At 35.0% G+C, this 27,754-nt stretch overlaps 1 protein-coding gene and 1 non-coding gene across 2 annotated transcripts in view; both read left to right on the top strand.

The window, feature by feature from the left end:
- LOC138702909 (ras association domain-containing protein 10-like) overlaps positions 1-27,754 on the top strand; it is a 429,646-nt gene that overhangs the window by 207,005 nt on the left and 194,887 nt on the right. The gene's annotated exons all lie outside the window — the stretch shown is intronic.
- On the top strand, positions 25,646-25,719 carry TRNAS-GCU (transfer RNA serine (anticodon GCU)). Its single transcript has one exon. It is a non-coding gene; the product is annotated as a tRNA-Ser (tRNA).

The raw sequence follows: 27,754 nt of genomic DNA, 5'->3' as shown, positions 1-27,754 counted from the left end.
TCTTTTTTTTAGATCAAGTATATTTTTGCAAGTTTCCAGACTTCAGGTATATGCCCGATTTTCCAACATACTCGTATATTTATTAATTCTAGTAATCGTACTAATAAGGGTTGAGGTGCATATTTTATAAGCTCGCAATAAATATTTTCGGTTTGTACTTAAATATTTTTCAAGCAGTTAACAATTCATCTAAAATAAATTGACTGTAATCAAATATTAACACACACACTTATGTTATGCTATTTTGATTTCAACCGATCTCTCAGCTACAACTATCGCTATAAAAAGATGCTTCTAGGATCTAAAGATCTTTTCCCAAGTGTAAAGAATATTTTGATGTAACTGATTATTCGTAGCCAATTAAGTGACAATTTAAAACTTAAAAAAAAAAAAAAAAACATATAGATTATCCATTAGTGCAGTTGTCATAACCAATTCGGCATAACTGAAAATTCCCAGTCAAACTTATGTTTGTATTTATTGCCAAATACACTACAATACATAATTAACATACATAATAAACATAGCGCACACCCATCTTAGCAAGATCTTATTAGGTGAAAGTTCCTTTATAACTAAAATACAATTTAACAAAATACTCAATAACGTTACAAAATTTAATATGATAATTATAAAACAGGAATTATTAAGATATTAATCAAAGAATAAAATCAAGAATATACGTTTGAATGAACAAATATATTGATAGCAAGAAAAATAAAAAATAAAAACGGTATACTAATATTAAAGAATTTGCTTAATTGTATTCTCATATTTGAGCAGTTCAGAGCAGAAGTGGTGTAAGTCAAAATTGAGTAATGAGTTTAAAGTAAAAATTCTATAAAGTACAGGGCAAAGTAGCAATTAATATGTCCTTCGTGCTATCCACTGACTACTAATAGTTTAAATAAATTGAATATTAATTGCTACTTTGCGCTGTATTTTACAGAATTTTTACTTTAACCCTCATTACCCATTTTTGACTTACACCACTCCTGCTCTGAACGGCTCATTTATTAAAATTGAAATTACTTAGATCTGGGTTTAGTCTATTATCAACATGGAGTTGTATAACCTTGGCCCGTAACTCTGTGTCTTAGTCCTGTAGTTTTGTAATATTTTGGTTCAGCTAAATGTAGGTAAGTCCCGCACCGTGGCGTCGTGGTCTAAGGCATCCTGCGTAGGACTTGCGTTATTGAATGCGCGCTGGTTCGAATCCCCATTGGGGAAATTTCGGCCAGTGTATGGGACCGGTGCCCACCCAGCATCGTGATACACTTGGGGAACTACGATAGGTAGCGAAAATCCTGTTTCGCAAACCAGCTATAACGGCTGGGGGGGAACATCATGCTAACCACACGATACCTCCATTCTGGTTGGGTGATCGTCAACCTCTGCTTCGGCATGTGGACGTGAGATCAGCAGCCGGCTGGTCGGTCTTGGCCCTTCATGGGCTGTAGCGCCATGGATTTACTTAAATGTAGGAAAACAGGGTCTGAAAAGGAACACTGATATTTCCTAAGAACTCAAAACCAAGTCAGTTCTGGAATACATCCATCAATATCAAATAAACTGGAAACACCATCAATCAAGCATTAGTGTAAGGAGTGTGTCAAGCCCAGAGATTTCAAATTCCATGGAATTGGTTCACCACAACCGCACCAGTTGATACTAAATGTTACTCAGAAAATCACGAACTTTATAACTGAAATAACTTTTATGTAGCACCTGATATAATTTTTATAACGATTTTATTTTATGTCCTCCCAAATGGAGGAAGGTACATTCAATAAGTTTGACAGACTGTGGAGTAGTGACGAACTTCACCAGATGTCCCCACAATGATTCACAAATACAGAGTTACGTTATTTTAAGCCAGAAAATATAAATTCTGAAGTATTTATCTTTCAATAACATGTATTATTATTATTATTATTATTATTATTATTATTATTATTATTATTATTATTATCCACTGAAATTAATTGTTTTAGACGTTCCACTAGGCATTCTAAATTGGAAAAAATTCGAAACACAACCATTGGAAAAGAAATGGGAGTTAATAGTAGTACATTGTTAGATTTCGTTAGCTACAAGCATAAGAATGGTATGGCCACGTACGTAGAATGCCAGAAACAAGATTGCCCAGACAGATTTTGGAATGGATTCCGCCAGGAAGATGAAAGAGGGGAAGACCAAAGAAAACCTGGATGGACGATATAAGAAGTGGAATGAAGGAGAGAGGCTTGGAAGAACGGGATTGGGAGCCAAAAGAAGAATGGAGGAAAGAGATAAGAATTTAAACACTTTGGACACAGGAGGATGTAGTTTGCATTGTAACCCTGTTAATAAATAAATTATTATTATGTACGAGTATTTATTTTACAAATTTTATAATTATAATATTTTAAAATATATTTCTTAAGGTGTCGTGCAACATATGATCGGTGAAATGTAATAATTTATAGCTTCAATGTTTCACAAGTTATAAATCAAGTTGATATATTAAGGCTATCGAACCAAGAGTTCTTGTATCGATTCTTGTGCAATGGCATGTTCTGAAAGGACATCTGCGCCTTCCACTCGTGCCTGTTCGAGAATTTCTGTACTCGTAACAATAGAAACAACCATTTTTATACTGGTTTACACTATATGTATGAGTACATAAAATATGTTTCAAGTTTCGCCACAGTGCTTTGAGAGTGGAGGGGAGGACTCCTTTTATTGTATGTAGACCGGGCCGATTCACCTTCAACAACATATGTCACTATAAAAATCCATCTCAAGCTGTGACTGAAATACATTAAGATGGCAGCATCGATTCGCCCTTTTGTAACTAGGTAACCTACAAAGAGATGAGACAAAAAAATGTATCGCTTGAGCAATATCGGAGAATGTACTGTCGTATCACGAGGTGATGTGTTTTTGTTCGTAACTACATGTGCGTACTTTTAATTGAACAAGGCGACCTCCAAAATCCTGTTAAGAAGTTAATAATTATCAAAATAAAGGTTGTTCTAATTTTCTTACAGAGTCAACCATGTCACTAGGAATGTACAGCATGATCTGTATTTTTGTTTCCTCGCTTACGATAAAACACCAGTGACAAAAGAAATGCGTTCAATTTCCAAGCATGATAAACACAATAGATATAATAGCAACTTTGACGCTCCATGGATGTCGCGGACGTAAATTGGAATCTCTCATGAATTTTTGTTCGCAGTCAGTGTGACAGTATTTGTTATCTTAGTGTAGACCAGTGGTCATGCTATGGAATGAAAATGGAATAGAGTTCGGATTGACGATGATGCCTAATATCTGAAAACGGGAAAACTCAGAGAAAAACTCCAACTGTAAACTTGTCCACCATTATTATTCGCACCATAAATTTTTCGACTCAAATCCAGATCATCTCCAAGAGAACCATGTCAATGAGTACTCGCTTGTAGGAATTTGCTTGCTCTAGCCATCCGTGTTCATACCACAGTCTAGTACAGCGATGTCAACTGATGCCCATAGGAGCAAGCGCGCGCTTTAGAGCCCAGGAGAACCTGAGCGCTTTACAGCGGAAAGGAAAGAGACAGACGAAAGAGGTAGTATATGCCGCTTGGTCGAGCTATGTACAGAGATGGCTACCACTGATTCAATGGATAAAGGGAAGAGGACTTATTAAAACAGTATCCATGTTAATTTTTAGATTTGTCTGAGAAGTATAAGTGCATTATAAGAATGTAAGTTTTAATTTTAATGTTCATTTCTCACGGGTTTGCTTTTTTATTCAAAAGGAATATTTTCTCAACTTTTTTTTACAGAAAAGTGAAATTTTCAGATATGTTTGTTTAGTAGCCTTACAGGTACTAAAACAATGTTTTCGTAAATTTAATATATCGTAAATACGTATTACTGAAGACAGTGTATTAAGATGTTTGAAAATATTCGCATGGAATATGTTTGTAAGGAAATTAATTAACAAAGCAAATACTGGTACATCACATACAAAAGATATGTGCCTATGTGTTGGTAAAACGTCAGCTCTATAGCTTCAGCAGATTTCGAGATAATTTAATATTCTGATAACAGAAAGTTGCGCACCAATATCACCTAAAAGCATAATGCGATAAGAGTTTTATTATGTAATATTAGTTACAGTTAAAACATATACCTAGACAACTTTGCTTTGTACTATAATATTGTTTTGATTACTTTTATAAGGCTAAAGATACCATCAATATCAATTTCAACTTATCATGTCATATTCAGTGTCTTTCTTTGGGATAACACTTTCTTTATGAATAATGTGTTTCATTCACTTAGTACAGTATAATTGTAGTTATTGTGGAATTTTTGTGAATATTGCTTCTTTACTCTTTATTATGTTATTAACGTTTAAAACACAACTGCAATATTAGGCTAAGAAATAGGTGTTAGTAGTTTTGTTTTACAGACAATATAGAAAATAACAAAGAGAAAGAGGCTATATAAAAATAAATACATAAAATTTCACGTTCCATTTGAAGTTTGTGCACCACTGTTTTTTTAATCCAACAGGCTGCTTATTCCGCCTAGCATACCTAGCGCTTAATGCCCGCGCACGACGTCAAGGTAAAAAAAATGCGCTTGCTTTGACATCACTGGTCTAGTATATACAGTCACGAAGCTTGAGTTGTGAGGGTGCTAGGAACAATAGACTGTGTCGGTACTATTTCGCATTATCTGTAATGAGGCGATATTAGCGATCCCAGTGGTTAGCAACTATCTATGGATGCATATTTACTACGTATTGAGCTTCGTGATTGTATATACTAGACTGTGCTCATACGTTACACAATTCTCTTCCACTCCCACGGCTGTAAGGGGGGGTAACAAGTGTATTGTATAGCAGGGGTAGTACACATGCCTTTCAGTGACAAACCAGAAGATGTTTATCCAAACTTGTAATTAGAACTTATTCGTCTCGTGTGTGGCAAAAACTGAAACAATACAAGGATACTTATTTTCTACTCTAAAAAGCTGCAAAATACCAGAAAATACAACCCTATTAGTCCCCTTGCAAATATGAATATATCCAGAACCCTTTGTTCTAACAAAAATAATTAATTAAATAAAAATAACAAACCAAAAATTTCCCTAAACATGAATAAATACCAATCACTTAATCGTCCCCGCTCCCCCAGTTACGTAAGTTTTCTCCAAATTTTCCGTGATATTATTAATTATTGGCTTTTCCAATTCACTGCGGGCTAAAGCAAGGAGATGCACTATCACCTTTACTTTTTAACTTCGCTATAGAATATTCCATTAGGAAAGTTTAGGATAACAGACAGGTTTGGAATTGAACGGGTTACATCAACTTCTTGTCTATGTGCGGATGACGTGAATAAGTTAGGAGAAAATCTACAAACGATTAGGAAAAACACGGTGATTTTATTTGAAGCAAGTAAAGCGATAGGTTTGGAAGTAAACCCCGAAAAGATGAAGTATATGATTATGTCTCGTGACCAGAATATCGCACGAAATGGAAATATAAAAATTGGAGATTTATCTTTCGAAGAGGTGGAAAAATTCAAATATCTTGGAGCAATAGTAACAAATATAAATGACACTCAGGAGGAAATTAAACGCAGAATAAATATGGGAAATGCCTGTTATTATTCGGTTGAGAAACTTCTGTCATCTAGTCTGCTGTAAAAAATCTGAAAGTTAGAATTTATAAAACAGTTATATTACCGGTTGTTCTGTATGGTTGTGAAACTTGGACTCTCACTTTGAGAGAGGAACAGAGATTAACGGTGTTTGAGAATAAGGTTCTTAGGAAAATATTTGGAGCTAAAAGGGATGAAGTTACAGGAGAATGGAGAACGTTACACAACGCAGAACTGCATGCATTGTAGGCTATTCTTCATTTGACATAATTAGGAACATTAAATCCAGACGTTTGAGATGGGCAGGGTATGCAGCACGTATGGACGAATCCAGAAATGCATATAGAGCGTTAGTTGGGAGACCAGAGGGAGAAAGACCTTTGGGGAGGCCGAGACGTAGATGGGAGGATAATATTAAAGTGGATTTGAGAGAGGTGGGATATGATGATAGAGACTGGTTTAATCTTGCTAGGATAGGGACCGATGGCGGGCTTATGTGAGGGCGGCAATGAACCTGCGGGTTCCTTAAAAGCCATTTGTAAGTAAACAAGTATTATTAATTCATGAAATTTAAACAAAGTAAAATAAAAATATACCTATAAATCCTAAAATTCCGTAATGTTACCTTTTGCCCTCTTTGGTGCAATATTTTTTTTAGCTGAAGAAAATATACGGTAAAATTACTTTTGGAGACAAAAGACGACATTCAAATTTACCTATATATATATATATATATATATATATATATATATATATATATATATGAAAAATATTTTACATTCGTCTACCCCAATTCCCACATCAGTACTATGCATTCGTCTATATTTATAATAAGAATCATACACTTTCTAGAAATTTACAAACGATTAATCATAGTATAATTCTGTAATTTTTCTTAACGCATAAAATTATAGTATCCGTCATCGTCCTTATTCCATGTCCTAATTCTCATCGACAATGGGTAATTCCTTACTACATACTTGAGAAAGTAAAATTCTTCACTCCAGTTTAATTAAATCCAAAACAGGGAAGACAAGTAAGCTTGTCTATGGAAAAAGTGGACATGAGGACCTGTTCTCCTTGCATTTACCTGACCACGGGTCAGACGTGTGGTTCTTTGAGTTACTCGGACCGCTGCGATGTACGTGACAGGATACGGCATACGCCGTCAGTTGTGCAATATTTTCTGCACTGCTTTTTATCCTTCAGTGAAATAATACACTACTGTGCATAAATCCGTTCTGAAACACGTGTTGTCAATAAGCTATCCAGAATTTGCTAACATTCATTTTCTTTATAGCGAAAGTGTATATTATAGCCTATATGTACCGTTAACCGGACGAACATAGCTTCACCTTTCACGTTGGAAACCCAAGTTTGAACCCCGCAAAATTTAACCTTCTTTTTTTATAAATAAATAGTATTGGAACAGGTTTTCACACCTTGTATGTAAATGTATTGTAGTGCTTGTAAAATAGTGTATGCACTGCTTTATTATCTATTGATACTTCCTTATTCCTTATAACCAAACCTCTCTTTTCATCCGCTGATGTCCCTTTAAACTTTCATGCATTGCTTTATAAATTCATTTTTTTTTTCAAGTTTTCCTCCGTTTCTGTTTATTTCCTCCATTTTGACACCAATTCAATGTACTTTTGACAATGTATTGTTCTGCATTCTATTCATACATCCATACCACTTTAATTGCTTTCATTTTCACATTCCGAATAATTGCTTTTTTAAGTACGTGTTTCCTCGAATAAGTGAGTTTTTAATTTTATTTCCTCTTACATAAGCCTACTTACTTAAGTTAAGAAAACGAGTTAAAATGTTTACAAAGTTAAGAAAAAACATTTATTTTGTTTGTATGTATGTATGTATGTATGTATGTATGTATCTGTATTTATTTACTTATTTTCTCATTTATTACTTATGTTTGTAGTTATTTACTTATTTATTGATTTACTCATTTGTCGACTTACTTTTAATGTATATATACAGGGTGTGTCTAAATTCGCAATGCAGGCATTGAGGGCTTGTAGTGGGGACCAAGACGGTTAAGTTTTGCATAGGAACTCATGTCCAGAAACGTATTGTTTCCCCGCTATAAACAAAACACCACCGGACATGAGTTCCTATGCAAAACTTAACCGTCTTGGTCCCCACTACAAGCCCTACTTACTTAAGTTAAGAAAACGAGTTAAAATGTTTAAAAAGTTAAGAAAAAACATTTATTTTGTATGTATGTATCTGTATTTATTTACCTATTTTCTCATTTATTTACTTATGTTTTTAGTTATTTACGTATTTATCCATTTACTTATTTTTCTACTTACTTTTAATGTATATATATACAGGGTGTGTCTAAATTCCCATGACAGACTTTGAGGGCTTGTAGTGCGGACCAAGACGGTTAGGTTTTGCACAGGAACTCATGTCCGGAAACGTATCATTTCCCCGCTATAAACAAAACACCACCGGAAATGGAAAAGAGATAATATGTCATTAAATTGTAATTATTTTTTCCTTTTTTTCTTTTTTTTCATGTTCAAAACCATATTTTGTTATGCTTTTCACTATTTTTAGTATAATTTGTTGCGAATAAAGTGACTCCGTTTTTCTGACATTATTAAATAATTTTCATCTACTATGCGTGTTCTATTTTCTTGCAAAAATTTTTAATCATCGGATACACATGTAGCAAGACTTCCTTGTCGTATGATCAACAGGAGCGTTTCAGGTAATATTCTGATGAAGTCCCTGAAAATCACCTTCCCATCAAAAGAGTGAAGAGGTTTTCTTTCCAGTAATAAACCGCGTTGAATTCAGTTTCAAACACGATCTGGGATATTTGTGCTACAAAAAACAGATATGGAGGAAGTTTCAGAGTCACTTTAATTTCAGCCATTCAATGATCCACGTTAATATCTGACCATCTCTGACAAATATGTGTAGTTAAGAAGTATTTAAATAACTAGCAATGGATATTTATTGACTTACGGATCCACATCTCCTAAAGATTACAAAATCTTAGAAAAAGTACTTCCATGCACTCCTTGAATCTCCATAACGAGCATATTTGACAATTTAAGCTTTTCTTCTTATTTCGCCATTAAATAATTTCTTAGTTTATTTCCAATTGCAAATTTTTCTTTCTATATGGTGCTTAAATGGAAATTCTTCCTACCCGTGTAAATGGAAACTATCAAGAGAAGGACATACCATAATGAACCTATGTTGTGTAAAAGACATGAAATCAGGTTTCTTCTGTTGTTAATTAGGAAGAAATTAATTGTGGCACATTTTTTGCGGGCAGAATGAGCTGACTAACGGCATAACTCATCCAAAGTGAATGCAGCTTCCTAGTATGGCTCGGTTTCCTTGGAGATCACTTAAGACTTCTCAACACTACGAATTATGTATCATTCCGCAAGGGAAAATTGCTACTATTATCTATCAGTGTTACAGGCTATAATTTGAGCGATCTCAAACACTTTCTAAAGTAGATATATTGCATTTCAAAATCTCTCTCTCATTCCTTTTTTCATCCTCCAGTGAACAGCTCATCTCCAGTCGGACAGATGCCCTTTTGTATATTCATAATTCGTATCTAAATAGAAAGTGTAAGCTTATAATGTAGTTTTTTATACAAGTGAAAAGGTGAGGTGTGTCTACCAAGCACTGCAATTTCAAACGGCAGTAATTTCTTGACCGATGTAGGTCACAAATGCCACATTTCTTAGGAATTTACGTAACACACTTCGGGGAAGTCTTCAAGGATTATGACCATACAAAAAAAAATCTGAATTACGAATATGGACAGATAAACATGTTAAAAAATTCCGTAACCAGGTTTAAATTGAGAGAATGTGTCAGCACAAAACAGAGTTTACTTTCGTGGTTGAGAAATGCTGATGCGTACATGATTAAAGCTACACATATATATATATTATAAAATTAGACATCAATTTAAAGCAAAAGGTTGGCAATAGCACGAAAAAGATTATAAATACTCCTCAATAGTGCATAAATAAAAATCTAACTACTATAATTTTAACAGTGTCAGCTAGAGTATGAAACAATTAAAAAACTCACAAATATTACAATAGTAATAAAAATAAAAGCACTATACGTTTTAAAACACTGAACTGATATTATCAGCATATTAATAATTACAGAGAAGACGCAAAAAAAGAAACAACTAAACAAGTGAATTATCCAATAGAATTGTTCAAAACATAGAGCAAAAAAAAAATCGTTTATGTTCTAACACAAACATGAAACAAAACAAAATCGAAACTACATTAAATGTTCCAATAGGAAAAGATAAGTACAAAACAGTAACATAACTATGAATAATAATAATAATAATAATAATAATAATAATAATAATAATAATAATAATAATAATAATAATAATAATAAGAAGAAGAAGAAGAAGAAGAAGAAGCAGAAGAAAAAGAAGAAGAACAAGAAGAATATTCTAATAAAAAGATTCTTAAGTGTTGAGGTCTCTTTTTATGTTTCCGGACATGTTGATCAGAGCCATATGGCAATATTGGGCTCATGAAAATCCACATTCCCTTATTCAACATGAGCATAATAGTCCGAAAGTTAACATGTGCGCTTGCAAAAGATTACGTGATTGATCCCTTTCTCTTCGCGGAATTCACTGTAATCTCAAAGAATTATTGTCTCAATATGCTGGAACAATTTATAGTACCCAAAATGTTCAACATAAAGTAACTATTTAAAAAATATGATACTCCTACGTATTTTTCAGTAATTCTGGAATTCCCAAATAAAAAATTATCAAATATATGATTAGAAGGGGCTGATGAAAATTATGGGCACCCCGCTCTCCAGATTTCACCATTCCAGACTTTCATGTATAGGCCTACGATTATATCAAGCAAAGGGTGTGTAGTGTACCATTAACTACATTAACCAATGGAAAATGCGAATTGGAGAAATTATCACAACTGGTATTCCTGAAATTCTTGGTCATGTGTAGCCAGAGGAGCTTTCCTCGAGCTTCAGTTAATACTTCATTGAATTCAATAAATACTGAGAGAGAGCTATTATTATAATTTAGGGCTTGTTTTGTATATCTATCGTGTCTCGTTACTATTATACCTATTTAAAACTATACCACGTCGTAATGGACACACTGTATATTCGAGACTTCTGCATCAAATATCGACAACAGAAACGTGGAGAAAGTGTTGTGCACTAATTATTATTTTCTTTTACTGATTATTATTAACTACCTCTAGTTATAATAACTATTCCTGACTCGTTCATTTAATGCTGCTGTAATTTGGTATGTTTTCACTTCCAGTTTTATTAAAAGAGTATCTTGATTTATATGTATATCCACGGATGGGATGTCATTTATTCCACACACGCAATCAAGTGAAACTTGTTGCAAAGATTCAAGACTTTTTAAGAGGCAAGTCATACAAAATATCTATCATATCAATATAGATTGTCACGGCAACTCCACTTTCTCTTACAGCCATTTATTTATTCTCAAGTTTAACCTGTCGGTTGCAAAACGAGCAAGTTAATAGTTTTAATATAGTCTTCATTTTTTATTACACCGTTATCTTTTATTACTTTCATGAGGCCCAGCATATAAAGGACATCTAGTAATTTTTATGAGCTGTTGACAGAATATTGCTCTAATTACGTACTAGATCTGACTCTCACTATAACTAATAACAGTGTATAATGTGTCAAAGTGGCGTATACGCCCATTATAAAACCTATGTTATTTAACGTACTGCAATACGTATCCCTCGAAATGGCAGTTACTGAACACTTGATTGCATACATTAAGGAATGGGTAATTGTTTCTACTATGAAATTATTTACTACGCAATGAATCTTTGTAAGAATTCTCGTAATTAGAAGGCGGTGAGATGGTAGCATTTATAAACAATAATTAATTGTTCAAAAAAGTAACCGTCATAGATATTTCAAACTCTTTATTCAACCTTCTAATGTATATGTTTTGATGTTTTAACTTCTCTTTATGTCTAATTTTTAATTTGTTTGTCCAGCTCATGATTATTCGTGATTTAATACTGGACAGAAGACCAGCTGTCATTTTACTTGACATGAACAATCCAGCAAGATTTCTTGCGAACAGAGCGGTTATGATGCAGATTTTCTCCAAGAACTGTCATCATTCCAACAGTCCTCCACGACTGCCATTTATTATCTCATTTACCTCTTAATGTTTCTCTAGTGGGGGAAAAATACTTCAATATTATTAATATTAATACCTGTTATATAATGTCACAATTTTAGCTCACTTACAAACATACAGAGTTTCATATTGTTAATACTTACTTACTTACTGGCTTTCAAGGAACCCGGAGGTTCATTGCCGCCCTCACATAAGCCCGCCATTGGTCCCTATCCTGAGTAAGATTAATCCATTCTCTATCATCATATCACACCTCCCTCAAATCCATTTTAATATTATCTTCCCATCTACGTCTCGGCCTCCCTAAAGGTCTTTTTCCCTCCGGCCTCCCAACTAACACTCCATATGCATTTCTGGAGTCGCCCATACGTGCTACATGCCCTGCCCATCTCAAACGTCTGGATTTAATGTTCCTAATTATGTCAGGTGAAGAATACAATGCATACAGTTCCGTGTTGTGTAACTTTCTCCATTCTCCTGTAACTTCATCCCTCTTAGCCCCAAATATTTTCCCAAGCACCTTATTCTTTAACTTCATATTGTTAATATTATTACAAATCCATTACATGACATGAATAAATTGTATTCTTTATAATTTCGTTAGCGTAGAATGTAGAGTGTATCGTGAATTATATATAATATGCGATAGACATATATAGGATGGGACATGGGAGACTACCTAAATATCTTTCCAAATAACAAAACATTTATTTATGCATATCACAAGATAGCTCTCACTCTTGGCTTATTATTTACAAACCAAGAAACATGGAAATTAGTCTCATCAGTAGGCCTGAGAAATATAAGCCGTTATACTACCAGTGCGTTTCGTGCGCCTCTGTCTTTGAGTACGTCTCAGAGTTGGGGTGAGTTAACGCAGTGTCTTTCGTTCGTTTCAACTCATGCTTATCATCACGGTAAGTTAGTCCTCAGCGTTTGGGTGGTTGAAAGTCACTCCTTTGACTTCGAAACAACTATCTCCTAAAGAAAAATTTAAATACGTCATTTTCTTTGTTAAAGAAAAATTTCATTATTTTAAAAGCATTTTATTTTCTGTCTATAGAAAATACACCTAATATAACATTGACAAGTATCAGCCTTATTATTTCATTATGTTAATATGATGGTGTATTACGTTTTTGTTTTACATAATTTTTCATTTCATATATTATTGCAGTCCACACCTGTGGAGCAACGGTTAGCGCGTCTGGCCGCGAAACCAGGTGGCCCGGCTTCGATTCTCCGTCGGGGCAAGTTACCTGGTTGAAGTTTTTTCCCGGGGTTTTCCCTCAACCCAATATGAGCAAATGCTGGGTAACTTTCGGTGCTGGACCTCGGACTCATTTCACCGGCATTATCACCTTCATCTCATTCAGACGCTAAATAACCTAAGATGTTGATAAAGCGTCGTAAAATAACCTACTAAATAAAACATAGAAAACACAGCCTTATATCTAGAGAAACTTCGTTCCACTTCTGCAGAAACAATGGGGGGAATATTTGAAATATTTTAGACAAGCATTATTTATCTCAAAATCTGCATCATTATTACTAATTTCCTCATTTGAAATTAAGTCACAAATTTCGTCCTCGCACCTTGCTATTATTCTTCTTTACAAGACGTTGAATGTTGCCTGTTACGAATAGCAGTATTCGGTCGTAATGTAACCGATTAACTAAAGTTCACTGCTGAACGAAACACACTGAAATCCCCACCCCAACGCAATTACGTACTGGAGCCTAAAGTCAGAGGTGCATGAAGCGCAATGTAACGGCATACAATTCTTAGCCCTACTCATCAGACATCAGTAGCATGTCCAGTAGCAACGAATCTTTTTTTTAGTTGGTTATTTAACGACGCTGTATCAACTACTAGGTTATATAGCATCGATGAGATTGGTGTAGCGAGATTATATTTGGCGATATGAGGGCGAAGATTCGCCATAGATTACCTTGCATTCACATTACGGTTGGGGAAAACCTCGGAAAAAACCGGTAATCAGCCCAAGGGGGGATCGAACCCGCGCCCGAACGCAACTTCAGACAGGCAGGCAAGCGTCTTAACCGACTGAGCCATGCCGGTGGCTCAACGGATCTTGTTCAATTAATTAATGCATTTGTCGACAAAAATGTAAGCGATTCAATTTGTCGTTAGCATTTTGTTGTTTAACAACTTGCATTCTGTAGGGATGAAACGAAAGGTCAAGATGCAGTATGCGGCGAAGGCTGCTATTCGATAAGTTTAGAATGAGTGCGTGTCTTCGTGCTGAACGAGTTGGACTTTACTGTATTGTAGTTCTCACACTTTCAGTATTTTCAGGAGTGCGTACAGTTTTCATTGATCCAGTTCTCTTTACATTACGCACTGAACCTGATTCCCTCCACTTATTCCACCATGAGAGAATTATTTTACGAGTTGGAACCGGTCCTCTGTCTCGGTTATCTCCAAATCGTCGTCGAAATGCCCGTTCCACATACACCACACACTCATTTTTCGTGCAACTATCAACTGCAAACACTCGATGTTGAATACTCCAATTAGCCATGTTGCATATTGAATCCAAAGTATGTACAGACCGATTATTTAGTCCTGACAGCTCGACGACGCGAAAGAGAGGAAGTAATAGGAGTAGTTGGGAGACTTCCGGAGTAGAGATAAGGGCGAGCGGTCGGTAAAGGAATGCAGTACAGCTTAACTGCACTAGAAACATACGGCTCTACCCCACGTGTGACATCCGATCGCTCTGAAGCAAGCGATTGACTAACCTAAACACCCCTTGGCGTAACTAAATGGACTCGCCTGACCCAGGCGCACATCGCTGGCGACTGTCAGGACTAAATTATCGTACTGTACCAATGCAACAATAACGATAACGTCATGTATATTGTTGTGGTTAACCTTTGGTACCAACTTAAAAATAGGTAATATCCCATGTTCCACCTTGTACTTTGTAAGTTTGAATGATGAGGCTAACTTCATAACATGTTACTGTGCCATGATTTTATTCTTGAGCAAGCATTATCTGAAAATATTACATCGACTTAGTATCACAAAGTCTTAAATTTATTGCAACCATTGTTATTTGTTAATTAAAACAAATTATTTTCACTACAGAAGAATAGTGCCAATCTAATTGGTTTTGAGTCCACCGTTGTGGCTGAGGGGTTAGCCAGTCTAACTCCGAACCCAACGGTACCGAGTTCGATTCCCGGTCAAGACGAGTTGCCTGGGTGTGTTTTATTTCGGGATGAATATCAGGTAACTTTATCAGGCGATTGGAACCCCACTCGTCTTCGCCAGTTCCTTTCCTCCCCAATTATCCTTTCCTAATCATCCCGTTTCTGGTTTTTCAGTCACTCTACAGGCGGCCTCCCGGAACTACTGGCTCTCTCGACTGACCTCCGAGTTATGCGACGTTGGATGTCTTCTGCAACGAGCACCCGAGGCGGACATACTCGTGGAAGGAGTTTCGCCTCGGACCGACAGGGGGGAAGTTGCTGAAGCAGGAATGGTGTATGGATATTTGTCGCCTGTAGAGACCGGTCGTTAGGGAGTCATGTGGTTGGGTTAGTGCGCGTATGGAATCTATGGCACGCAACTCATTCCATACCGAGGGTTAGCGCAATAGAATGTTAAATGTTATGTTTTATTTAACGACGTTCGCAACTGCAGAGGTTATATCAGCGTCACCGGAAATTTTGTCCCACAGGAGTTCTTTGCCATCGACCTGGCCCGGGATCGAACCCGCAACCTTGGGCATAGAAGGCCAGCGCTATACCAACTCGCCAACCAGGTCGACAGCGCAATAGATCTATATAGGTCACAGTGCTGGGCCATCCGTGCCTCCCTCACTTAAATTCCATTTTGAAATCTGCGTGAGTTTTGTTTGGATAATGCATACATACATACACACACATGCATACATACATACATACATACATACATACAAGGCATCCGAACGAATCTACGGCTGGTGGAGAACGACAGATGGCTAGTGGACTTCGGATGGGTCAAGGCTCATGTGGGGAACTACGGTAACGAACTGGCAGATCGTCTAGCGAAGCAGGCAGCGAGTGACGTCGATCTACAGATCTGTTACGACAAGGTCCCGATGAGTGAAGTAAGGAACCAGCTAGCGGTCATATCCAAAGGAAAATGGGAAAGTGAATGGTCAACTACTTCCAAAGGTACTCTAACCAAGGCGTTCTTCCCTAGTGTCCAAGATAGACTGAAATTGAAGATAGAAGTAACTCCTAACTTGACGACTCTGTTGACCGGACATGGAAGACTCAACGCATATTTTCATCGATTTAAAATCAAGAATAGTGCGACATGTGTCTGTGGGGATGGGGATCAGACAGTGGATCATATCATTTATGACTGTACGAAATTAGGAAAGGAAAGAAGAACACTAATCCAGTCTATACATAAATGTGGTGGAAAGTGGCCTGTGGACAAGACAAAATTAGTGAAAAGTTATGTAAAATATTTTATAAAGTTTGCAAATAGTATAGACTTTGAACAACTACAGTAGGCTGGCTAGTATATAAGGATAAGTTATTTGGGAAGATAGGTTAAAAGTCAGAATTAAGTGATAAGGGTCAAAAATAGGTTACTTACATTCTGTAAATAAGCTACAATATTAGAGGGTATAATTTATCTGAAAATAGGCTGATCAAGAGATAGTAAATATGTAAATACTGTAAATATTTTAATGTTAGAATATGTAAATAGATTCTTGTACTTCATAGGTTAGGAATAGGAAAATAAGTCAGATTAAGAAGTACCAATATTATCTTGGCAGTTACACATAGTAGATGAACTACACTAATCCATATTTAATCTAGAATGACAACATAATAATATATAATGTAAATGGATTATGTACTTGAAGGTAAACCTAGGCATGTAGTATTACTTTCCATTTGTAATGGAACATGCTGCTCAAAAAAGGAATACATACATACATACATACATACATACATACATACATACATACATACATACATACATACATACATTCTCAGTATCAGAACTCGTCAAAACCCATTTTCCACAAAATCGCAACAAAGATAATATGTTTCCTTCCTTTTTTGAATTCATCTAAGCAACGATCTGAGAAAAAATATAACTAATGGTGTTCAAGAGAAGAGAGTGATAGACAAAATGTTACGAAGTTCTACACAAGTAATTCTTTTGATCGAGATCTCTTCTAATTTCTGAAATATCTAAGGCAAGGTAATCAAAGCAAATAGTTTGTCTTATTCTGTGGTCTTTTGGGGAAAGAATAATTGCTTAGTGGTCAAAGAGGATTTCTTTGGCATTTTAGTATGACCACGCCTTTCAATATTTCCTCGGGTTGCCTCATCAAACCAAGAAGTTTGAAAGTTCGGTTGTGTACAACATTCCAGAGAAATCGGTTTATAAGTTTTTATATTAGCTTTTGAACTTTTCTCAAGAATCCTTGCTCCCCGGTTTCATTCCAACCACAACAGCAAATTTTTTAACGTGTGTAGTTCACAGTCAGTCTCGAAATATCTTTAACAATAGAGTTAAGTTAATTTATACAATAATGAATGTAACACAGCTGGCAACTTAAAAAAAATAGGCCTACACAAAGTTGTCAATAATAGCTATAAGGTAAGCAAGTTCTTCATTAAGTACAGCTGTACGTACAATTATCATTATCAGTTTCAGGACAAAGACGATCGCCCGTTCAGAATGGAAGAAAATTCATCTGTTCATATCGTTATTTAACATCTAATACTTATTCTCTTTTGTTTATTTACTAGAGACCCTGGTAATGTCTCCGCATCCGCTCGTAATACATGTTTGCACCATTTGATTTCTAGTTTTTATTCTAGTATTTATTTTAATGATCCCAAAGTTATTATCTTGTCACGGAACGTGAAAATCTCATTCCAGAAGATCAAGTCTTGATGTTTCGTTTCCACTATCTATAAGAGTAAGTCTTATAAATATAGACCAAGATTGAAACTACAAGCATTTTATATTACAGAGATTGGTTACTTTCTACGTATAGTTCTGTAATAGTCACTCTATCTGTTGTGATAATAAATACATTATTGTGATGATATGACAGTAATGATAACATTATGAATTTTCTGATTTGAACGTCACTAATCAGAAATTTAAACATTAATAAATAATAATACGTTATTAAAAATGTTACTGCCATTACCGCAATAAAAATTTGTCCCGAAATGAATTAAATAATTAATTTCGTTAACATAATGATATTTTAAATTGCATAATACCTTCTGTTTCAATATGATGAGTAGAGTTCTGGGTTTGGTTACAGCCTGCCTCCAAGCAACCCGCAACTGTGTAGGTATGTAAGGAGTATAGCCTGACAGCATCCAACTCTACTTACTCATAGTTCAAATCTGCTGTTCAGTGAACATACGAAAACAAAACAAGGCTAGGCGGTTGAAAATGAGTGCTACAATAGAAGAACGTGGTAGTGAGCATGTCATTACGGAAGAAGAAAATGTATTTATCAGGAAGAATGAAACGTTATTCATTGGAAACACTTTAAATGTTCACAGTCATTGATTGTAATGTGTAGAGACTCGTAAAGCACGCACTCATAATTCGTTTTATTTTAAGTGTGTGCTAAAATTTATATTTTTCCATTTGTTAATCCAAATTTTTATTAGATCTAAACTATTTACATAGATGCGTTTTACTTATTGTAAAAATGAGGGGTAGACAAATTCCGGGCGTCAGGTAGCCTTGGAGACTAAAAGATTTTATGAGGCGCCTGAATTGTTTATTGAGTTCAAAATGTTTGAAGTCTTCGATTTCTTTATGTCACTACGACTAATACATATTATTAACAAAGCGATTGTAAGAAGAAATTCGAATGTTCTTTTTAAATTGATTTCGGTACATTTGTTACAAATCTCAAGATGTTGTCCTACATAGCTCAAGAGTGTCTCTAAGAGCGTGTGTTTGTATTGCATAGATATTTAATATTGTTCAATATATTTCAGTAAATGTATCTCTATCTTGGCTGGCTCGAATGGTTTCATGACTGCATATTTGGACGAAATGTGGTGGCTCCTGAAAATAAAGGATCTGGCTTCTACTTTTTCTTAGTCTTGTCTATTTCTAGTAAAATTGACTTTTATTGTATATAAGCTGCCTTTAAATATATATTTCGTTATTGTTGTTATTAAATCCAAGAGATATTCCTGTTGTTCACCAACTTGCACACACAAGTACACGAATAAACAGATATAGACACGCAGTACCTGTGCATGTGGGAACACTGCTTGGTTCACTGAAGTGTTAATTTTTTACTTTCAACTTGCTCTCCATACGAAGCTAGTATGATCGATGTGCACCTAACTTGTATTCAAAGTAACCAAACGCAGAAGTCTAATGATGAGTAGTAGGCTACAACCTCCTAGACCCTATCTCAAGCAGTAGGTACGTTCCTAGCTACATATGTGGCACATTCAGGTTATATGGGATGGAAGTGAAATAATAATTCTATAGATTGAAAGGGACGATACTGTACACTTAAATGAATAGTAAAACTTACATTACGTTTTGTGATTAAATGCAAGGTTAATTAGAAAATTTATTTGGAAGTATCAGCACTCTGACACCATCGCCGCCTCTCTGTTCTCGTAATACAGATGCGAAAGGTCAACGAACTGAGGTCTGTCTGCCTTGGTGAACTACCTCTCATCTCCCTTTCTGATTATAATGTGGCCACGAGTATACATCTATTCCAAAGTCTTGTGGACTCCTTGTAGAGGACAGTTGTTGACGCAGGTGATATGTGGACGAGATACAAGTCCCTACCACAGGTCATTTTTGTTTATATTTTTATTTGTTTATTTGTTTATACTTGATGTGCTTCCGGTTTCTTAGGAAGTGAAACAACTATTATATTTGTTCATACAAGCCAGGTCTCTATTAGTGCACAGGTAATGCACAATAATATTTGTATAAGACAGCATAACGAAGTTTATTATCAAATGCTACTTAACATTTAAAATAAATCAATTAAGTATTAAAACAAAAAATAACTTTACTCCACCGGGAAACGAACTCATTACTTATGGTACGGAAAGCAGATATGTTACCACTACGCCACACACACCTCGTAACATTGGTTATATTTTAGACGGATGACTTCCAATGAACAAATATCACAGCAATGGCTTCAAGTGCAGTTCGTTTGCACGTGTGAACCATGTAATAGAACTTTGCATTTCTGACGACCAAGAGTCGGCCTATTCCTTTTGACGCAAAGTGTACCTACACTGCCGCCATTTTATAACGTAGTGTAAGCTAAAGTGCTAAACTACACTTGTCTTCTGTTTCTGTATCATAAATTAAAAATGAAACAAAGAAGAAACATCAAATTCTGTGTTTGTTTGAGCTAAAATACCACGAAAATTTTTCGAATTATGAAGCTAGTCTACTGAGGTAACACCAATTCCTTATGTCGTACAAGCAAAAGGAATTCTTGACTATGTTGTAAGCATAACGCAATACCAACGTTTAAGGAAACATAGAACAAACATAAACAAGGATATAATTAATTGTTGATGTCATTAAGTTCATATGCAATTAATTAAGGTGACTTGTAATTACTTAAGTCGATAATAGTTGGGTTTATAGAGGTACTTATCAGTAACGTTTACTTTTGCTTATAGTAGGCATTATTATAGCATACTTCTTATTTATAGTCCTAGGTTTATTGCATTTATTTATAGTTAGATTTAAATTTACGTTTATTTTATTTTTATTACTATAATTATTGTAATTTTATTACTTGTAATTATTGTAATATTATTGTGTATTATATATCACTGTCATCGGGTATATACCCAATTGTAGTGTTAATAATTAATACATACATACATACATACATACATATACATACATACATACGTACATTACATACATACGCCCGGTGTTCATAAAGGAAGATGAAACTCCGGTGAAAATATCCAAAAATCTTCGTATCAAAGATCTCCATGAAAACCTCGAAACACACTGAAGATTAAACTCTGCTTCAGAAAAATAATAATTTTATTTATTTATTTATTTATTTATTTATTTATTTATTTATTTATTTATTTATTTATTTATTTATTTATTTATTTATTTATTTGTTTTAATATTAATGTACTGGTCAACAGCTATGGGCCAATGATAGCCCAGCCCAAGTTATAGGCTACAATAATAATACAGAATAAATAGAATTAAATTTAGAATATTATAATAATAATAATAATAATAATAATAATAATAATAATAATAATAAATTAAAGTAAATAAATTAAATTGTATTGTTAAGCACTGGATGCAGTATTATTATTATTATTATTATTATTATTATTATTATTATTATTATTATTATTATTATTATTATTATTATACCAGACGTTTCAGATGGGCAGGGCTTATAGCACGTATGGGCGAATCCAGAAATGCATATAGAGTGTTAGTTGGGAGACCGGAGGGAAGAAGACCTTTGGAGAGGCCGAGACGTAGATGGGAAGATAATATTAAAATGGATTTGAGAGAGGTGGGATATGATGATAGAGACTAGGTTAATCTTGCACAAGATAGGGACCGATGGCAGGCTTATGAGGGGGCAGCAATGAATCTACGGGTTCCTTAAAAGCCATTTGTAAGTAAGTATGTAAGTATTATTACTATTTGAGGGGAGGATTGAATATTATTCATGGTTTATTTCATTCCGTTCAATAAACACACTTAAATCTTTGTATTTATTTGTCCTAATTTCATTCCCTAATTTCTGTATTGGCATTACACAGTCATAGAGATTGCCAAAACTGCTACAGATTCAGCCACGACCTGGGACACATCATGACGGTGCGAATAATGTCATTAAGAAAGCTAAGCGTTATAGAGATACTTTTTTACAGTCTTATTCAACCTACACTAATATAAAGAAATTAAGGATTTTGTGGAACGGAAATTCAACTTTGGTTGCCATGTAAATGGTTACATCATATCGAATAAAATGCTGGGTAACTTTCGGTGCTGGATTCATTTCACCGGCATTATCACCTTCATTTCATTCAGACGCTAAATAATCTAAGATGTTGATACAGCGTCGTAAAATAACCCAATAAAATAAAATCGAATAAAATGACAAGTAAATGAATTCATTTGTATACACAAGAGGAGTTCGCATATATACATAACCTACCTACCCAAGTAGAACAATTTATTATAATCCAAAGTGGGGGATGTTGCAACATATATTAAAAATAATATTATTTAGTTATGCTGTGATATGGTCGCGAAAGAGACGCATGCACATGGGTGGGCAACTCGTGCTCTCGAAGTGTGAACACAACCTCAGTGCAGGTAGAACGGACTCTGTACTGTAGTGTCTCTATACAAGTTTGCTCGCGTCTGCAGTAAGTGGCGGCTCGTTTTAAGTGAAAAACAATATAATCCCCAGATAATTTCTCTTTAATGATGAGTCGAAAAAGAAATAGTTTTTATTAAGAAGGGAGGTAAAGCTTGTATTATGTTCTATTACATTTTCTTACGCATGACATTTCTGTAGTGCTCGGGAAAAGTGGCACAAGTCAAAAATGTTACAGGAGAAGGAAAAAAACTGTCTTCACATTGGTTTATGTCGATTTGATTTTCTTCTGTATGAATTATTGTAATGGGAGAAATACTTATGTCTCTTTCCCAAGCGAGCAGATGTTCCGTAAGTTGTCAATAAATTAATAAAAATGTTTGTGGAAACTGACTTATGCCACTTTTCCCAATCTCTGCAGATTTTATATTACAAATAAACTCAGTGAAGGTTTTAGAAAAGCTCGAACTGTTCGTAATGCTAAGTCAGAATTTCCAAATATACTCCTTGGTTTCAAATATACTGTATATGCTTGAGTCAGAGTTTAATACAAGAAAGAAGTATAAAAGCTCTCAATGTACAGAAAGAGCTCAGAAGTAAGTTTATTTCATCTGCCGTGACATGTGAAAATTACTTCCTTGAATTTGTGATTGTTTGCGAATACAACTATTACCTTCCTGAGAACAGAGGAATATGCTTTAATATATAAGGACTTGAAAATTCTCGCGTTCTATGATTGAAATAAGACTTATAATAAGAAATATTAACAAATAGTGTAATAATAAATAAGTATTGCAATTATGTTTGTTGTATCTTGAAAAGGTTGTATTCAGTTTGTACTAAACTAATTTACAAAGCTAGGAAATAATATAATTTTATTATGTGTGCTTAGATACAGTCTGTCTAAAATTACTATAATTATTGTGCCATGCGTCATTCTGAAATTCAAATCATGGAGTAGATATCACGACCACCTGCATGAGCCACCAGAGCGCACCGTGGCAGTGAACTGCTTTTGCAGCGAAACTACAAACAACTTGTAACTGCTGCGGCTGGCTCCGTCTGTCTTTCTCTCTTTCAAGTTTTTTTTAGCACTTTGTGAGCACGAGTTGCCCATCCATGCGCATGCACAATACATACGTAATTATAGAAAGTTAATACAAGCTTGGCATTAGTCAAATGAAGATAGATGAATACCAATTAACATTTACGAAATATTTTCATGTGTTTATATAATATACAGTATACTATTTAGGTAATTATTAAATATCTGTGGCTCAAAAACACTTCTTAACTTGCTCCCCATCACCACCACTACTGAAGTGGAGGATTGAATATTATTCATAGTTTATTCCATTCCGTTCAATAGACACACTTAAATCTTACAGCAAATTGAATTTATTTGTCATAATTTATTCTCTAATTCCTATATAGGCGTCACACGCAATTATAGAGACTGACCACATTCTACGTTATTCTTCTTTTTTAATTCATAATGTAATTTGTAGGGGGGAAAGGAACTGGCTATCCTACCCCATTATCTCCTGGCCTAGTTGCCTCGTAAGTGGTGTATTTTTCGTATCACCTGTGAAGTTCAGACCTGTCTTCGGACAGTGAACTAAACAACAATGTACATTGTGTAGCGTAGCAAATATTTATTCTTTTTCTGCAAATGTTTTCTTTTGTCCACTTTCGTTACGATTCATTATAAAATTATACCAAATTTCGGAAAAATAAGAAGGAATCTGTTAATATCATGATGCTTATTGCTTTCACATAAATGACCATAAATATTATTTTTTGTTTCAGGTAAGTCGTTACAAGGTGACGTTATGTCTTTGGTGCTGTGGTGCTGAGAAATAAAGAGTAGTGCCATCCTTTTGTAAGTAATATGACATTCAATACACATTTATAAAGATTATAAGAGTGTTGACATTTACCAAATGTGTTTTCACTCGTATTCTTCCAGCTCTGTTTTTCTGTTAAGGTAAGAACGTACTGCCTATCTCGACAATTAATTTCATGAAGTAGAGTGCACGTTACTAAAAAAACTGTTAGGCCTACAGATATCTGAACAAGATTTTCAGGGAATTTTTTACAATATTTATTTTTAATAACACCTACTACAAATTCAAGAGTATTAACAGGTATTGAGGTATATTTTAATATAAAAACGTAAAACCGAGAAAAAATGATTCCGGCGCATTTTTTGTTTCAAAAACTTTTCATCAAAATAAATTAAAATCTCTGTGTGCATTAACCAGACCCAAAGGACTAAAATTAGATATGAATTTTGATGCGACATTCTTGAAAATATTTTCAAAAGTATATTTATATTAAAATTTAGCCAAAAAATTTGTGGACTTTAAAAAAAGGATGATATATCAATACCTGTTAACTTTTTTCAATCTTCAATTAAGAAAGTAAAAACATTCCCTAAAAATCTTGTTTAGATATCTGTAACAGTTTGAGTCCGTTCCTTCTTAGCAATAGTTGCGACAGTTTCTACATTGAACAGACAGGCAGATCATTCTCAACACACAGATCAATTTCAGAATGCACACACTATTTGACACAACTTTTCATCACACGAACGCACCCACACAACAGGCAGCGAAGTTGAGATAGCGCCGAGATCTAGTAGGCTCTGAGGATGGTGTCAAGTAACGAAAGAAACAGCTGTAAGCCACACATGCTTACATAATTAACACGAGTAAGATCGCCATATAATCAATTATTTATTAAAAGTAGTGTACGAAAGATTCAACATAGATATTTTCTGTTCTCTTTATTACAGTTCCCTTGACTTTCTTATTTAGCTAACTGTAAAATCATTATTATTAAGTTTTTTCATAATTATTTTGTAATAAAATAGATATTAACATACTTGTAAGTATGATATAAGCCTAAATCTGTACTGTAAATATTTTGTAATAAAATAGATATTGACGTAATTTAAGGTAACATAGACTTAAGCCTAAATCTAAGCACATATTTTCTGTCCTCTTTTATCGAACAATGTCATCCTTTTTTAAGGTTTGTATCCTCTATTTTTATCGATGTGAATCTGGTTACCCTGTTCTTAGGCTGATAACCTGTTTGGTCATTTCCGAGGTTTTCACCAATCAGGTAATCCCATGGTCAGTCCTCAGCTTCACCTTGCCAAAATATCATCTCTCTGTCCCTCCTTCCATCGAAACTAAATAATGTATCAGTTGATACTGCGTCGTCAAATAAACAAATAAAAAGAAACATAAATGTTTAACCAAATCTGGCTTTCAGGTAGTAGCTCCCTGTAATGCAGGTTTGAATAATTTCAAGGAAAAATTGTTCCGGAGCCGGGTAAGCCGGGTATCGATCCCGGGACCCTTCGTTTAGCGCGCGAACGCTCTACAAGTTCCTGGGGTAGCTCAGTCGGTAGAGCGTTCGCGTGCTAAGCGAAGGGTCCCGGGATCGATACCCGGCTCCGGAACAATTTTTCCTTGAAATTATTCATAAATGTTTAAAATATTCACCCCGATATTATGCATTCATAAGCAACAAAATTCCGTGGCATATTAGTTAAGATCGCGTAAGATTGTCGCTTAAAAAAAAGGAACATACCTAGTTCCTGTGTGAGACATAAAATTCCTCATAATTTCCTCATGGGGAATCGAACTAAGATCCATTGGAATTTTAGCCAGAACATCCTTGCGCTTCAGTCACAGTAAAATAAAGTGTGTGCTCACAAAGTCTAAAATAGCTTTCTTTCCAGTTTCTATCAGTCAAAGGATGTACGAAAGTGGAAATTAGATACCTTCTTAAACCGTCGAGTAATTAATAATCACCTGAGCTCACACTTCTCAGGTAGCAACACCGCCTGGAGTCATATTTAATTAGGAGCGTGTTAAGTGAATTAAACGCCGTAGTTAAAAGTGTAATTTCACTTAATCATGTGTAATCGTCTTAACATTTGACCGTAACACGAAGTAATTACACTAAAGATCCCTCAGGCTGGCAGCAAGACTTCGCCAATTAAGAAATGTTCCCTTTCAACAAGACCAACACAAGATGAAAATAAATGAAAGTACCTATGAATAACTACATAACAACATAATGACGTAGCTCCAGTCAGTTAACTCTTTCATGTGACATATCGATGTTCGATACGCCATGAAATATTGCAAATTTCGCTACAGAAATAGTATTGGTAAGATAACTTTCAGTTCTCTTCATCGCCGTTCCACAAATTCTTCCTAATTCATTATTATTAGTGTAGACAGATGACGAATGTAACTGTAATCATGCATCTCTAAAGGCAATAATATTATTATATGGCATTTATGGGGCAATGGTAAAAATATGACAGACGAGGCAAAGTATTTTCGGCAATCTGCCTCACATCCCTCCATAGTTAGTCTATAGTGATTGCATGCTTTCCACATTTTTAATAATAATACTAATAATAATGTCCACACCTGTGGAGTAACGGTCAGCGCGTCTGGCCGCGAAATCAGGTGGCCCGGGTTCGATTCCCGGTCGGGGAAAGTTACCTGGTTGAGGTTTTTTCCGGGGTTTTCCCTCAACCCAATACGAGCAAATGCTAGGTAACTTTCGGTGCTGGACCCCGGACTCATTTCACCGGCATTATCACCATCTCATTCAGACGCTAAATAACCTAAGCTGTTGATAAAGCGTCGTAAAATAACCTACTAAAAATACTACTACTACTACTACTACTACTACTACTAATAATAATAATAATAATAATAATAATAATAATAATAATAATAATAATAATAATGTTTTATTTTCCCTGCCAGAGTTAAGACCATCTGGCCTTGTCTTTCACTCAACCAGGATCAAAGCACATACAGAAAAATATATACCGGTATACAAATAATAATAGTAATCCGTGGCGCTACAACCCATGAAGAGCCAAGACCTACCAGCTGGCTGCTGGCCTCACGGCCACATGCCGAAGCAGAGGTGGACGATCATCCAACCACAATGGAGGTATCGTGTGGTTAGCACGATGATCCTCCCAACCGTTATAGCTTGTTTGCGTAACCGGATTTCGCTAACAATCGCAGCTCCCCAAGTGCATCACGATGCTTGGTGGGCACCGGTTCGATACACTGGCCGAAATTTCATGAGAAAATTTCTTCCCCCATGAGGACTCGAACCAGCGCGCATTCCGTAACGCGAGTCCTAGGCAGGATGCCTTAGACCGCGACGACACGGCGCGGGACACCGGTATACAAGTATTAACTTAAAAATAATAATAATAAAAAATAAATGAAACAAGAGAAATTGAATACATATGAATATAACCCAAACAGGAAAATACATTCTGGTATACAGGTATTAACTTAAAAGAAAAGAATTAATACATATGAATATAATCTCACAACTAAAGGAATAGTACAATTAGTATAATCAGCAGGAGTTACACTGAGACAATGACAATTACCTAGATATTAGTATTGATGGAAAAAACAAAGTAATGGCTCTTAAAATAATAATAA

Source organism: Periplaneta americana, chromosome 1 (genome assembly GCF_040183065.1).
Source record: "Periplaneta americana isolate PAMFEO1 chromosome 1, P.americana_PAMFEO1_priV1, whole genome shotgun sequence".
Classification (NCBI taxonomy): Eukaryota; Metazoa; Arthropoda; class Insecta; order Blattodea; family Blattidae; genus Periplaneta; species Periplaneta americana.
Note: the sequence above shows the minus strand (reverse complement) of the source record. Positions and strands in the feature narration are given on the sequence as shown.